Consider the following 15628-nt stretch of genomic DNA (forward strand, 5'->3'; position numbering starts at 1 on the left):
TATATATACAGTGTATATATATACAAAGTATATACTGTACAGTATATATTTATTTCTCTTCATGTATTTATTTATTTATTTATTTAGATTTATTTATTAATTGTGGGGCTGTTGTGCGTGAATTTTTTTTATTGGGGGTGAGGGGGGTGTTTGGCCCTTGGTGTGAGTTTACGACTTGCAGCAGCAGCACAATTAATAAATAAATCTAAATAAATAAATAAATGACAATAAATACATTTGAAATACATTTTAATTGATAGTGTAGATGTGCAGGGGGTCTCCGGAGCTGAAGCGCACAGGTTTCAGGTCTGGGGCCCCCGTGCCCCCCGAGATACAGGCCCCTTTAGGGGGTGCCGGTATCCCTCTGCTCTGCTTGGTTTACAGGCCGCGATCACGTGATCGGGGCCTTTAACGCAGAGCACTCAGCACTCAGAAACACAGGCCAGGCAGATTTAACACACACACACAATAGGGGGAGGTTTTTTTACATAGCTTGCAGGGAAGCTTAACACACACACACAATAGGGGGATAGGGGGAGGGGGTTTTACATAGATTAGAGAGAAGGCAGGGCATTTTAAAAGCGAGAATAGGGGGAGGGGGTTTTACATAGATTAGAGAGAAGGCAGGGAGTTTTAACACAGACGTGAAAAATATGTATTGAATGTATTAATTGTTTATTATGCCTTAACCCCTTCATTGCCTTAGCGGCTATCCGCTATGGTAATGACGCAGCACTTTCCGTATTTTTAATAATATTGATCAGGAGCAGGGGGGGGGGGGTTCCCTGAGCATTAATTTCTGGCTCAGGGAACCCCCTGCTCACTGTACAATATTATTAAAATAATGCTTCTTTACCATAGCGCATAGACGCTAAGGTAAAGAACGAGTGTTTATTTATACTGTATACTGTATGTGTTTTATTGATACTGTACATGTGCAGAGGGTCTCCAGAGCAGAAGCGCACAGGTTTCAGGTCTGGGGACCCCGTGCCCCCCGAGATACAGGCCCCTTTAGGGGGTGCCGGTATCCCTCTGCTCTGCTTGGTTTACAGGCCGCGGTCACGTGATCGGGACCTTGAAACAAGAGGGATACCGGCACCCCCTAAAGGGGCCTGTATCTCGGGGGGCACGGGGTCCCCAGACCTAAAACCAACGCGATTCAGCTCCGGAGACCCCCTGCACATCTACACTATCAATAAAAATGTATTTCAAATGTATTTATTGTCATTTATTTATTTATTTTTTGGCGGCTGACTGCTGTGTGTATTTTTTTGTTGTGGGTTGCGGGAGGGTGGGTGAATGGGGTATTCTCCCCAATGATGGTTGGGGAGGGCTTGCGGGGGGGGGTAGCGGGAGGGCTTAACCCCTTCATGACCGTAGCGGTATTAACTGCTACGGTCGTGAAGGGGTTAAGTGCACCCGCAACCCCTCCCGCAAGTCCTAAACTCACACCAAGGGCCAAATACCCCCCTCACCCATCCCCACTACACACAATAAAGCGGGCACGGTGGGTTAACCCCTTCATTGCCTTAGCGGCTATCCGCTATGGTAATGACGCAGCATTTTCCGTATTTTTAATAATATTGATCAGGAGCAGGGGGGGGGGGTCCCTGAGCATTAATTTCTGGCTCAGGGAACCCCCTGATCACTGTACAATATTATTAAAATACACAAATGATGCTTCTTTACCATAGCGCATAGACGCTAAGGTAAAGATCGAGTGTTTATTTATACTGTATATTGTATGTGTTTTATTGATACTGTACATGTGCAGAGGGTCTCCAGAGCAGAAGCGCACAGGTTTCAGGTCTGGGGACCCCGTGCCCCCCGAGATACAGGCCCCTTTAGGGGGTGCCGGTATCCCTCTGCTCTGCTTGGTTTACAGGCCGCGGTCACGTGATCGGGGGCTTAAACACAGAGGGATACCAGCACCCCCTAAAGGGGCCTGTATCTCGGGGGGCACAGGGTCCCCAGACCTGAAACCTGTGCGCTTCAGCTCCGGAGACCCCCTGCACATCTACACTATCAATAAAAATGTATTTCAAATAATTTTTAATGTGCGGATGTTTGCGCAGAGAGAGAGCAGCGGATCTCTCTCTGCTGCAAACACATCTCGCCCCCGCCGCCCATACAGTAGTATCATTTATGTATGTGCATATACAGTACAGTACAGTATAGTACAGTACTGTATGTTAGGGCTTACAGGGGTTGTTGTTATACAGTATATATATATATATATATATATATATATATATATACTGTACAGTATACAGTATACAGTATACTGCATTACAATTCATTATAGTGGACGGCTTCACAGAGAACAGCTCGCAAGCGCCACCATGTGTATTTTGACGGCATTGCAGTATTGTAACCAGCCGGAATAAAAAGCTTAAATTCCTGCCGGAAAATAACGCAATGCACTCTGGCAGAAAACTATCAGAAACCTGAATACACCCGAGTATACCCGAATTCGCGGGACTAGCCGTGCTCGAATAAAGTGTGTCGCCAGTGTATATAAAATATAAATGAAAATATAAAAAAGGGGGAGGGAGGGGAAAAAATACATTGCTAATAGAATAACCAAACGTGACTAAGTAAACATATCCGCTCTCGCGTTTTAAAGCGGCACGGTTGGAAGACATCCCGCATATGACATCGGTATACCGATGTACACAATGCGTGAAGTGTTTGAATAACGGCCACTGCAGCTGTATATATGATCAATTTATATGCAAAAAGATGTGTGCTATATATATATATATATATATATATATATATATATATATATATATATATACAGGCATACCCCGCATTAGCGTACGCAATGGGACCGGAGCATGTATATAAAGTGAAAATGTACTTAAAGTGAAGCACTCCCTTTTTCCCCACTTATAGATGAATGTACTGTACTGCAATTGTCATACTGTATACGTGCATAACTGATGTAAATAACGCATGTGTAACAGGCTCTATAGTCTCTGCGCTTGCGTACAGCTTCGATACAGGTATGGAGCCAGTATTGCTGTTCAGGATGTGCTGACAGGCGCATGTGTGAGCTGCCGTTTGCCTATTGAGCGATATGTACTTACTCGCGAGTGTACTTAAAGTGAGTGTCCTTAAAGCGGGGTATGCCTGTATATATATGCATTATGAACACATACTCCAAGCTTGAAAAGTCAAAGCGATATCCATGCTAGAATTTAGACTACAGTACAGACTACAGTACAGTACTGATATCCAAATTTTCATTTAGACCCTCTGGAGCCAAACAATGTAATTTAAAAATACAAAAAAGCCGGAACAAGTCACCTCCTAAAATGGATGGAGGAATTCTTATTATCACAGAGATAATTTTTTTGGGGGGAAAACTATGCCTATTAACACCAATAATAATGTTCCTCCTATGTTCAATGAATATAGTGCATAATGTCCAATATATTGAAACCCACAACTGCAAATAAGAAGATATAATACTAAAATAGTAATAAAGTCCATAACTTGTCATAAGACAGTCATAAGACAGTGAGGGAGAGTGTTGGTATAGTGGTGGCAGTGAAAGGGCAAAAGAATATTAATTCTGTTTTGGACATGTTTAGCTTCAGGTAGTGGTAAGACATCCAGGAGGATATTGCAGAGAGATATGGGACAGGAGAGAGAAGGAGAAGTCAGGGGAGGAGAAATAGATTTTGTGTCATCAATATAACGATGATACTGAAAGTCAAAAGATTGTTTTAGTTCAGCAAGAGAAGAGATGTAGAGTGAGAAGACCAGAAGGCCAAGGACAGAGCCTTGTGGGACTCCATCAGAAAGAGAGAGTGAGGAGGAGACACCAGAGAAGGAAAAACAAGGAATGAAATCATGTGCTGCATGTAAAGCAAGCCAAAATTAGCATGGGGACCCAGGTAAGTAAAAAAAGTATAAATACCGTTATTTGGACATACATAAAAATGGTCTCAAAAAGAGAAAATACCCTGCACGTTTCACACCTAAGTGGTGCTTTTTCAAAGAGTTACTTTCTACCAGAGAAGGAAACACTGGGGTAGTGCTTGGATAGGTAGGACGTTAACCAGGAGAACGCTGCATTCAAAATCTTGCAGACCTATCAGATTTAAGAACTACAGCATTCACTCTGTGACCTTTCAACACCACCCAATTTGAGCATGCTTTCCAGTTCTGCTTTTACTACTTCCTTGACTTTTCAGGAATAAGCTCTTTGTTTCAATTTCTTACTTGGTTCAGTTTTGACATGGTGGGCAATCAGATGGGTTTTCCCTGGTTATGGAGAGAACACATCAGAGAATTATTTAACTGTCTTCTATGCCTGTTACTTCAGATCTAGGGAGATCTTCACTCCTAGTTGGACACTCTCCCGTTTAAGTATGCGATCTACCTGTGTGCCCAAATCTAACCCCTAATCTCCTATTGAAATAGGAAGATTTTCTTCAAAATGTCATAGTCTGCAAGGCCTACTTTCCGTGTTGTTTCAAAGGGACCTTGCCATTTTGCCAACAATTTCAACTCTCTTACCAGGGGCCTTTAATTATAATGCAACTCCTGGGCGTTTTGTGCTTCCCATAGGCTGTAATGAAATGCTGTGTAATACGGCAGGCACATGCTTATAGGGGTCCGTGTTAAAATGGAGATGGAGGCACGGTGTGCTCATTTGCATGTTATTTCCCAGAATCCCTTGCTGCAGTAGAAGCACTGAACACAGTGTGCTAAGAGGTAATGATGAAAAGCAGGGTTTGAGACCTGACTGAGGCATGTGAATATGCTCACAAGGGATATTTCTATTTAGAAAACATAGCAATGCTTTGTAAGAATTGTTATAAAAGTTTTTTAGGCTCTTGTAATATTGTGGTATACTGTTGTGGCTGTTTAATATAGGCTTCTCTTTTGTGATGTATTTTACTTTGAAACATAGCACTTGGTTCTTAAAATGTATCATCAGCAATTGAGAAACTGAAATGGTTCTGTACAGTACATTAGCATCCCAGCTTGTGTAGGTTTGCATTGTGTAGTGTAAGGAAAAAGGTTTACCACAAAACATTATTAAAAGAGGTAATTCCATTACAGTATGATAGTTGAAAGGGCCTTTCCTAAAATAATTTGAACTACATGATGCTCACAATAATAAAATATTTTTTTTAACTAGTTCATTAGTCTACAGAATAATTCTGTCATTGATCAAAGGACATGTCATGCAGGTCAGTGCACTAATCATATACAAGTTCAAATGAGACTACAAAGAAGTCAAAGCAATCAAATATGACAGGAATCATTATTGTGGGACCCTTGGGTTCACTTTCTTCCACTTACACCAGGGCTCAGTCATTGACTCAAACACTGATTTAGTCACCTGTGTTGAAGAAGAGTTATTCCTTAATATCTGTCCTGTTGGCAGCCCTAGAGGACTGCAGTTGGCAAACCCTGCCTTACACAGTCCTTTACTAAACAAACAGTGTTACAAAATATTGAAGTTGTCTTGCAACATTGATTTACCAGACTAAGCCAATGGGTATGGATTTTGACTTGCCATCAGTATATGCAACCCACTACATCGCTGCATGGACAGAAAAATACACCCTACCTCTCTTAACCCGTTGAGTGCCGGATGGGCCTTGGCATCAGAAAGCCATAGCATCCATGGCACATTGTGATCAAGTGATCGCTCCTCGAAGAGCGATCACATCATCATGATGCCACTGATGATGGGAACAAAAGAATAAGAGTCTCCTCTTCAGTCTCTGGTTTGGTCAGCTCTTGTTCAGACCTGATGACATTGTAGCTAAGTCATGGATCACTCAGGGGGTTAATAAGCAGACTGCCTCTGCCTGAGCGACCTCTAGTTTAACAGTGTACCTGGAGCTGCAGATCTTTTTTCTGAGGTTAAGTTGCACTGGATTCATTAACCAGAGTATTGGTTATATATAAGGGGTTAGGCAGAGAGGTCAGCAGAGGGTGTGGTTGCTCAACCTGTGGTTGCTAATACTGCCTGCTAACCTGCTTTGAGACTGAATACCTGTCTGCTGTACTACTGTACCACTAATTTCTACTCTACAAGTCCTATAACTGGGAATAAAGATTGTGCAGTTACAATTTGGATAAAGTCTCCTTAAGGAAATCAGACTGTTCTTGTTATCCTATTTTTGTGGTATATGGGATTTTTATTGTTTTGCCTAATATGGTCAAGTAAAGCTCTTTTGCTTTTTGAACTTGGTGTCATGTCTCAGATTACATTGCTACAGGAAGAAACTATGACCACTAGATGACATGGGAGACACGTCATCCAGCCAGTTCTAGGTTACTACCACCATATATAATATTCACATTTCTACCCTTCCCACAATTTACATGAAGTATATAAATCATCCATCAATATTCTGGGTTACATACAGTATAACATTTAATTGGTTTGATAGCTATTAGCCAAACCCCCTCAGAAGAGGGACATCGAACCCTTTGAGCACTTTAGACTATGATAAAGGGCTTTGGCTAACAGTCATAAGGTTCCTTGCAGTGGGGCCTACTTGAATCACTTCCATGTCAGAAAGTGTTTGGCACCATAGTGCTATGGATATTTAATTAGGCTCCAAGGTCATGGAGTTAATAATCAGGAACAAAAGAGGCAGTCCTCTTCTTCCATTCTAATGGAGACAGCAACTCTCTGAAAGCCTGTCTTAACATGAAGTGAATATCATAAGGGCCCTTAGCGTGCCTGTTCCAGGAACACATTTATCAGCAACCGCAGTTTGTGGACCACAGTTGTGTCAAAGCAAGTGATAAGCTCTCAGGGAGGATTTCAACTACATTTAGCAGTCGAGGAAGAGTTACAGTGCCTTAGTACTCAGTAGATGCAATCTATGCAAGATTATTGATTTCATACGAGAACATGACCCTTTATTTTTCTGGTCAGGGAAAAAACAAAGATAATGTCATTTGGAAAAGAAGAAAGAGAGACTGGCGTAACCAACTCAACAGCACAGTGTGAAACTGACTACAAGACAAAAGAGAATAATACTGTATGCCAGGAAGTTTCTGTCTACTGTACATAAATAATTATGTTGTAAACAAGTATGTGAAAATAAAATAATGTTTTAAAAAGAATACAGTCCTTTTGCTTTCCTCATACATTTTAGCCAAGATAATATTCATGTGGTTTATAATAATCACTTGATGAATAGAGCATATTTACCAACATTGTTTATCTTATACAGTGTATAACTGGTACACAACTCATGCCTAATTCTTGCGTTTACACCTGTTCACATTTTACAATCTGGAAGCAAAATATCACTGCTAAGAGCTAGCACAGATCAATAATAATAATAATAATAATAATAAATAGCATGCTCTTGTATACTGTAACGACTGACTAATGTTGACTATAAATATGTAACAGGTGTTCCCCCACCCTAAGGGAATCAGCGGCAATTACGGTACTGGTGCTACATGTTAGGAGTACAGAAGGCCTGAGCCTCTGCCCATAGGGAGCCTGGGGTGACTGTGTGTTCTGTATATCTCTATATGGTGCAGCGCCTCCACTTAGGAGGATCCTGGGTAATAGGATGACTCCTCATAGGAACTCGTATACCTAGGGTATACCCAATAACATACTCATATCAAAAATAATACAACTCCTTTACTGTGGTCCCACAGAAAGCATAGAATGACACTCACAACACAATGCACAGTAATAACAATAATAACAGTATTAGTCCGGGGGTAGCTAGCCCCAATAGTACCAGGGGTGCAGTCCTGGGGTAGCTAGCCCCAATAGTACTAAGGGTGCTCGGGCATCTGTAACCCAGTGTCCTGCAAGCAATCCCTCCCAGTGTGTGTGTGAGGGCAGAGCTACCCTCTCCTCTTGCAATGGTGCACAATACCTTCCTGGCTTAAGGTCCAGCCAGGCCACATTTTCCCACAAGGGAAAGAACAGCAACAGGGTCCCACATTGCGGGGACTCCAACAGGAAGTCCCACACACGTTAAGGTCTGGGTGATGGCTGGTCCACAGGCCACAGTGGAAAGCCTCACTTTGTGCTCTGGTCTGCTCCGCTGTATTCCCTAACTACCGAGAACTATCTCTGCATAGGGCCAGCCCTGCATACCTTCGAATACGAGGTAGAAACTACCTTGGGCCTAGGGGCAGGCTTTGGGCCTAGTCCGGGAGCATAACAGGCTTGACAGACACTACCTTCCTCCTCCCTGACTCCGGATACTCTGACAAGGTCAAACCTGTACCGTGGAGGAAATTCTGTCAGTCTCTGCCTCTACCGGCCGCGTCAAACCCAAGATGACTGCTGCATTACACATTAGTGTCTGGAGTGCCATGCCAACCATAACATGGCCCATGCAATGCTACTATTTCTCCTGCACTATGGAGCTGTTCTCACCCCCAGGAGGTAAGAAAGGGAATCTCTGCTTCAAGTATAACTTCTAATACTTAAAAAACCCACTGGAAAAATTATGCCACAGACATCCTTCTGTTTTACTTATATTTATGTAGTCCCTTTACCCCTACCCTAAGTGAGATTTGGTCTGCTACTAATGTCTTTGGTGTAAGATGGTGCATTCCTGTGAGGTAACTGGAGGGATCAGTGCTCCACATTGGTGTGGGGAGAACAGGACAAGTGTATAAGGTACCTTATTCGTGGTTGCAGCGCCTCCAGTCAGCGAGGATCCTCTGTGATAGTAGGATGGTCCAGACTGACACCTTTCTTTATCCCAAGACAGTGAATCACACTTGCATATGGTTCCATGGTATTTATTGCATTAGTTAAGTTCTTAAGGCAGGTACATCCCTTTTCTTACTTCCCCTAGAAGGTCACTTTAAGGCTTGAGGCCCATCTAAGTTGCCTACTGCAAGGTGCTCCTCTTGCATCTCCTTATGGGACAGGAAAGTTGTTGCTCACTCCACAGGGGGAGGAAAGAGACACACCCACTTTTAGGAGAGAGACAGTTTATATACTCTGGGGTTGGGCTTGTAACCCTGCCCCATAACAGGGCAAGTCTGACACTGACAGGTGTCACATCTGCACATATGACCCAGCAAGTACCTACCACAGGCTGACACTCTCCTGCTGTTTCTAGGCCTTCCCTTGGATATACTACTGCGTCCAAGACTGCAATAACAACTAGGCCGACAGAGGAATTAACCCTTCCAGTTCCTGACCCTAGCAGGACTTATACTGTTAGGGACCAGCGGAAAAGATAGCGGCCGGAGGCTAGGCTACACGAATTAAAAATGCGGTCACCATGCAGAGTACATTGTGTGTTTTCCTGGAAGACATACAGGTGCGCTGACGAGTATTCTAAAACTTGCCTTAAACTTGCCTTGGAAAATCTGGGGCTATTCTGGGGCTATCACCAACAAAACCCAGGTACATGCTGGTTACATGCTGCAACATTTCAGTGACATTTCTACAGAGACTAATGGCCCATCGGATTAACACAGCATAGGTCCCTGGCAGTCCCATTCATACATTCATTATATAGGTGAGTGCCCACCATTTTTATTGTTTCTTAGAGTTAATTATTCCGACTTGTGGTGTGAGCACCAACTATGTCCTTCATGGATATTAGTTCTACAATTGGCAATTATGCAAAGACATTGATGTATGCAGACACAGACAGAGAAAGAATTCTCAGGAAACTAAATTTACCCTCAAGGAATTTGGAGGAGATTGATATGATTGAACTCTAAAGAAGTGTTGATAACCTATCTTGGAGAGAAATCAATTTACAATTACATACAGTAGCTCAACACTGGCAAAAAACTTAAAGGTTAATAGAATTCCAAGAAGTTTATGACAACCCCTTGTACGCCAGAATAACAGGGACTATATTGAGAAATGGCATACAATTCTTAATAAATGCAGCTTGAACTTGATCCTACCGACAGTGGACATACTGCAGGAAGAAATTAATGATGTGTCAAATGAATTGATACAAGCTAAGGAACTGGTTAACACTCACCTCAACAAAGCAAAATATATTACATTTACAAAAGAATTGAATGCCACCTTAGAAATAGTGAAGGCAGAGATTTACAGAGAAAATATAAACGTGACACGAGGGACTAGGAGCTAAACCATGTGTACACGTGGCAACAGATGAGATATCCACTAAGGGAAGGACCACCCAACTGGTAGAGAACTTAGAGTGAGGGGCGATAGTTATATTTATTAGTGAAACACAACCCGAACTACAAACCTGAACCTCATTGTAAGAGTACCCCTATAGACTCACCCTCTCTCAACACTACCCACAATTTTAAATTTGTCCCAGTATCTGAAGAGGAGATTACACAACTTCTCCTCAAATTAAAACTAAGCAGATAATGTGGACCTGACCTACTGCAATCTAAGTTCCTAAAACTTGGTGCCCCAGTCATTGCCAAACCGCTTGCTTCCTTAATCAATTCTAATCTGTCTGCAGGCCATATCCCTATGACTTGCAAATCTGCCAGAGTTGTCCCAATCTTCAAAAGCCATGGAAAAATATGTTCTCTCCCAATTAAGCAATTACTATGCCAAGACAAATGTCCCTAGCCAATTCCAATCTGGTTCTCACTCCAAACACTCCACGGTAACTACCCTCCTAAAAATTGCAATGAGATCCAGTGTGGAATAGAACTAGGACAACTCACTGGTGCAATATTCCTAGATTTTGCAAACACTTTTGATACTGTTGACCATGTTATCGTGCTTAACAAACTCCAGTGCTCTGGAATAGGGAAGCATGCTTTAAACTGGTTTCATTCCTACCTATCAGGTAGATACCAACATGTGTCTATCTCAGACTATAACTCCAACCCCTTGGATATCACATGTGGTGTCCCACAAGGCTCTGTTCTGGGCCCCCTACTCTTTTCAGTGTTGATCAATGGTCCCACAGCTTGTAATGGAGCATTAATATACATGTATGCGGATGACACAATCTTATATGTACACAGCCCTAGCCTCTTTGACCTTGGACACATACTTCAATCTGACTTTGAGACTTGAAAATTGGATTTCCCAAAACAAACTATTTTTAAACACTGACAAGACTGTAACGACAGTATTTGGGACCAAGGCTAAATTTCTAAAACTTCCAATGAATGAGCACTAGATCAGAACTAACTGTAATACCATCCTAGCATCTGTTACTAGTTTCAAATATTTGGGCATATGGTTTGACTCCCATTTTACATTTGGGTTGCAAATTGATACCCTGATATCCAAAACCTATGCCAAAGTAGGTGTACTTTATAGGAACAAATCCTCCCTAAAGGGGCGATTCACTAAGCAGTGATAACTGCTTTAAAGTGTGATAAACGCCCATAAAGTGCGATAATTCCTGCTGCGCGATTCACAAAGCAGTGATAACAGTGCAGTATTGCACTTAAAAGGCTTTTTATTACCCCCAAAAACATCTATGATAAAAAAAGTCATCCGATCAGGAAAAAAATGACAAACTCACCGTTTTTTGCCTGTTAGCGCGATTCACAAAGCAGTGATAAATGAATTGCTCTGTAAAAACTCAACTTTTCTTTTCATCAGCTAAAGACTGGCGCAAAAGAGATGGAGATATGAAAAAAAGCATTGTTATTTTTTTTCCATGCACAGAAGTAATCCAAAAGGCTGGTGGGTGTCCCCGGGTGGTTCCCACGCGTGTCTGGGGGTCCTTGAGTGGACCCCATGGGTGACCGGGGGCCTCCATGTGGTGTCTGGAGGTGCACATGGGACCTCAGGTGGTCCCCGTGGGTGTTGGTGGGCCCTCTGGTGGCCTCCGGGGGTCCCTGCTGGCCTGCGGTAGTAATCCTGTGCCCAAAAAAACAACAACAGCCTATACTTTGAAATAAATACACCCCCTCCCCCATAACATATACAGTACAGTAATGGGCAAAATTACTATTATCTAGATATAGATAATAGTGCATTTGCCCATTTAAAATAAAATATTAACAAGCACAAATAAAGTAAATAAAACTTGCACTTACCCCTGCCAGGCTGCCACGATGAAGGTTGTCCTCATCCTCATCATCGTCCATGTCCTCCATTGCCACAAACAATGTAATAAAAATTCAATCTAATGTTCCCTAACCCCTTAATCATCTTAGCGGTTAGTAACCGCTAGAGTAATTAAGGAGTTAACCCTTCATCCCCCATTCCACACACAGGAGGCCTAACCACCCTCCCCAGGCAACTACCACCACCCTCCACCCTTTCATTGGTACAGTGGGTACATCATGCCCATATAATATGGGCCTGATTTACCACTATAGCAATACATGGGAAAGTAAACAAAAAACAAGCCCAGATAAAACACATTACGCAGCAAACTAAACACATAACGAATAACAAGAAAACAATTGATTGACACAGTGGGTATATCATGCCCATATAATATGGGCATGACTTAACACTATGCCAGTAAATGGTCAACCTAAAAATAAACAATCAAAAACATCCAATGCATTCAAAACAATCACCAAACAACAATAAGCAAGTAAACACAACATTGCCACCATTCAATTAAGCAAATACCAATTAAACACCAAAATTAACTATTAATAACACCAAAACAAAACCATCAATAAATAAAACAAAGCTCAAAATAAACACCAACAGTCAAAATAAAAATAAAAAGCAAACACCAAAAACACCCCCGAAATAATCAATTGAAAACACCACCAAAAATGCCATTACACACATTCAAAACACAAAATAAATAGCATTAAGAAAAAACAAAGTACCAAAATACATTTAAAATACATAAAAGCAAGCATTTGCCAAAATTACAATTGCTTGTCCCTGTATGTATGTCCCTTCATCTGTTAATTGCAATCCATGTTGGGGTCTTCTATCTTCTTCATCTGTAGTTTCATCCATCTTCATCTGTAAAGCATTGTAATCCTATTGGTGGAGGCGGTCCTCCCTCCTTGGCTTCATGCCGTCAAATGAGGCTGCACAGGCTTTTATAAACCTGTGACGTCACATTTGATTGTCTGCAAAAATCATGTGCCTCTTTAAAAAAAAAATGTTTTATGTGACGTCATGTAAAGGGAGTGAAGCCAGCCAATCAGAATGGCTCTGCTTCCTTTCTCTTTAACATGATGTCACAAAAACCAACATGGCTGTTGATACATGGTACTTCAGACAATCCGATTGGGAAATGTATATCCCCAATCTGATGGGTTGTAGTAGACCATGTGACAGAGATTTTTTGGGGAAAAGATGTGACTCCATCCAAAGGGAGTCACATGGTCAACTACAACCAACAGGGGGTGGGTGAGAAGTACATATTGCAATGTTTATCGGGCGCAATCACCCCCCAATAAACCTGCTATTGTGCCTTAAACCCTTAATTGCCTTAGCGGCTAGCCGCGAAGGTAATGAAGCTGCTTTAATGTAATTTTTTAATAGCGTGCGGGAGCATGGGGTCTCCTTAGCTGAACTGCTTTGATTTCTGGCTCAGGAACCCCCTGTTCCCCGAGTTAAAGGCCCCGGTAGGGGGCATCGGATGCCAGTGTCGCCGCCATTTTTAAAGCGGGACATTTAAATAATGGTGATACCAGCATCCCATATCTGGGCTTCTAACTCGGGAAGCACGGGGTCCCCGAGGCTGAAATCAATGCGGTTCATCTCAGGAGACTCTATTAATAAAAATTAAATTAAAGCCGCTTCATTACCATAGCGGCTCCAATGCAAAATGGAGATTATTAAGAGTGCTGATAATGGTGGGGCAGAGATTATTTGAAATAAGTCCAAGTATATAACTGAAACTAATAGGCAACTACAGTAGATAACACTAAATTGTACTCTCTATTAGAGAGAGATCAAACACAAGAGATTTTGTACAGAATTAAACATTATTTCCAGATGGTATTTGGTAAGGGTTTAATCGACAAACAGACTGTTGACTTTTTGGTCAAGAAGACACCATGTACTCCTGTCCTACGTATCTAATAAAGACAAAAACAGTGCACAACTCATACTATAGTATATTCAATTATATTGAAGTGAAGGTGAAAAATATTGCACGTACATCAATACTTATAAAATACATCAATTATGGCACATGTTACCAATAGCAGCCTTCAGCAGGGCTCTTCATTCAATGGGCATCAGAATCCAGCATCGGCCGGTCCCGATAGAATCCGACATGAACGGGTCTCTTCCCAAAACCACAAGATGTATTTCACAGCTAAATCCTGGTAATGGGGAGTCACGGTGTTCTGTTCCTCTCTCTCAGGGGTTGATGCTGGTCCGGAGAACAGAGGATAGAGGAGCTGCTCCTGCACGGCACCTGCTCGTGTACCGGAAGCAAGTCCCAGCTGAATTCACATGCGGTCATCCGATAGATGTCACAAGACCCACGTCATATATAAGTGACAGTCAAACGGCGTTACGGGCCAAAGAATGCTGGCAGGGGTTAATGCAAATGCTGAAATAAAGTCCATAAAGTCAGTGTGCCCAATACACATCCTACGTGTTTCGTATTGAATCAATACTTCTTAAGGGATAATCAAATATATTGCATACTGATATTTAAATACCCTTCAGTGACACGCGATTGGTTAGAACTGGGGGGTGGTTGCACCAATCATAATGGTCCACACATGTGTACCAAATCATCAAAAGTGTATACAACAATGTTAAAATACAATTTAATAATATAGAAATATTATAAGAACAATCAGCAAAATCTACACACTGAAATGAGATAAAAACATCATTAGTGTAAGTACAAATAACAAAATATATAATTGGACATACTGTATATAGTGAAACTGAAATATGAAAAATCATGAAGGTAAACAAGAAAATAAACCAAATGATTAAAGTGTAAAATATATTAATTAGAGACAAAATAGCAACGAGACACATATAATCCTATCAAATGATAGAGTATTATGACAAAATAGATTGGTAAAAAGGATCCACTAAGAAATGACACTAGTAAAAATGTTATAAAATATTTAAATAAATACCACAACTATGTTATAAACTATAAATAAAAGGATGAAGCCTATCGATAAATCTAATTAATATAAAGACCAAACGTCTAGTTCATCATTAAGACCTCCAGGTGCTAAAGTATGCATATTAAAGATCCAAAAGCTCCCTTGTTTGGAGAGGGCTTTTAACCTGTCACCTCCTCTACGGTTAGGTGCTAGAATTTGAATACCTTTGTAACTCAATTTGAGTGGATCACTATTATGATGAATTTTGAAATGGCGTGACACGCTATGTTTTTCATAATCTATTCTAAGATTTCTAGCGTGCTCGAAAATTCTTACTTTAAGCTGGCGTTTAGTCTGTCCTATATATTGTTTGCCACATGGACATTCTAAAAGATATACTACAAAGGTGGTGCCACATGCAATACAGTCAAGTAATGGGTCATTTGACAATATCCGCCAATTTCTATTGGTAATAATTTCTATCTTCTAACTTACTGCATTGAAGTTTGTAACAAATGGTACAGATATTAATTGATTCTCCGAGTTATTAAACTGATCAGTATTTTTTACAGCATTTTTCTTACCACTTAAAATAGAGTTCCTATCCATATTGGTAACTTTTGTTAATACTTCTAGAAATTTAGCACTTTTATAGCCTCTTTGAATAAATGTA

Source organism: Ascaphus truei, chromosome 3, assembly GCF_040206685.1.
Source record: "Ascaphus truei isolate aAscTru1 chromosome 3, aAscTru1.hap1, whole genome shotgun sequence".
NCBI classification, from domain to species: Eukaryota; Metazoa; Chordata; class Amphibia; order Anura; family Ascaphidae; genus Ascaphus; species Ascaphus truei.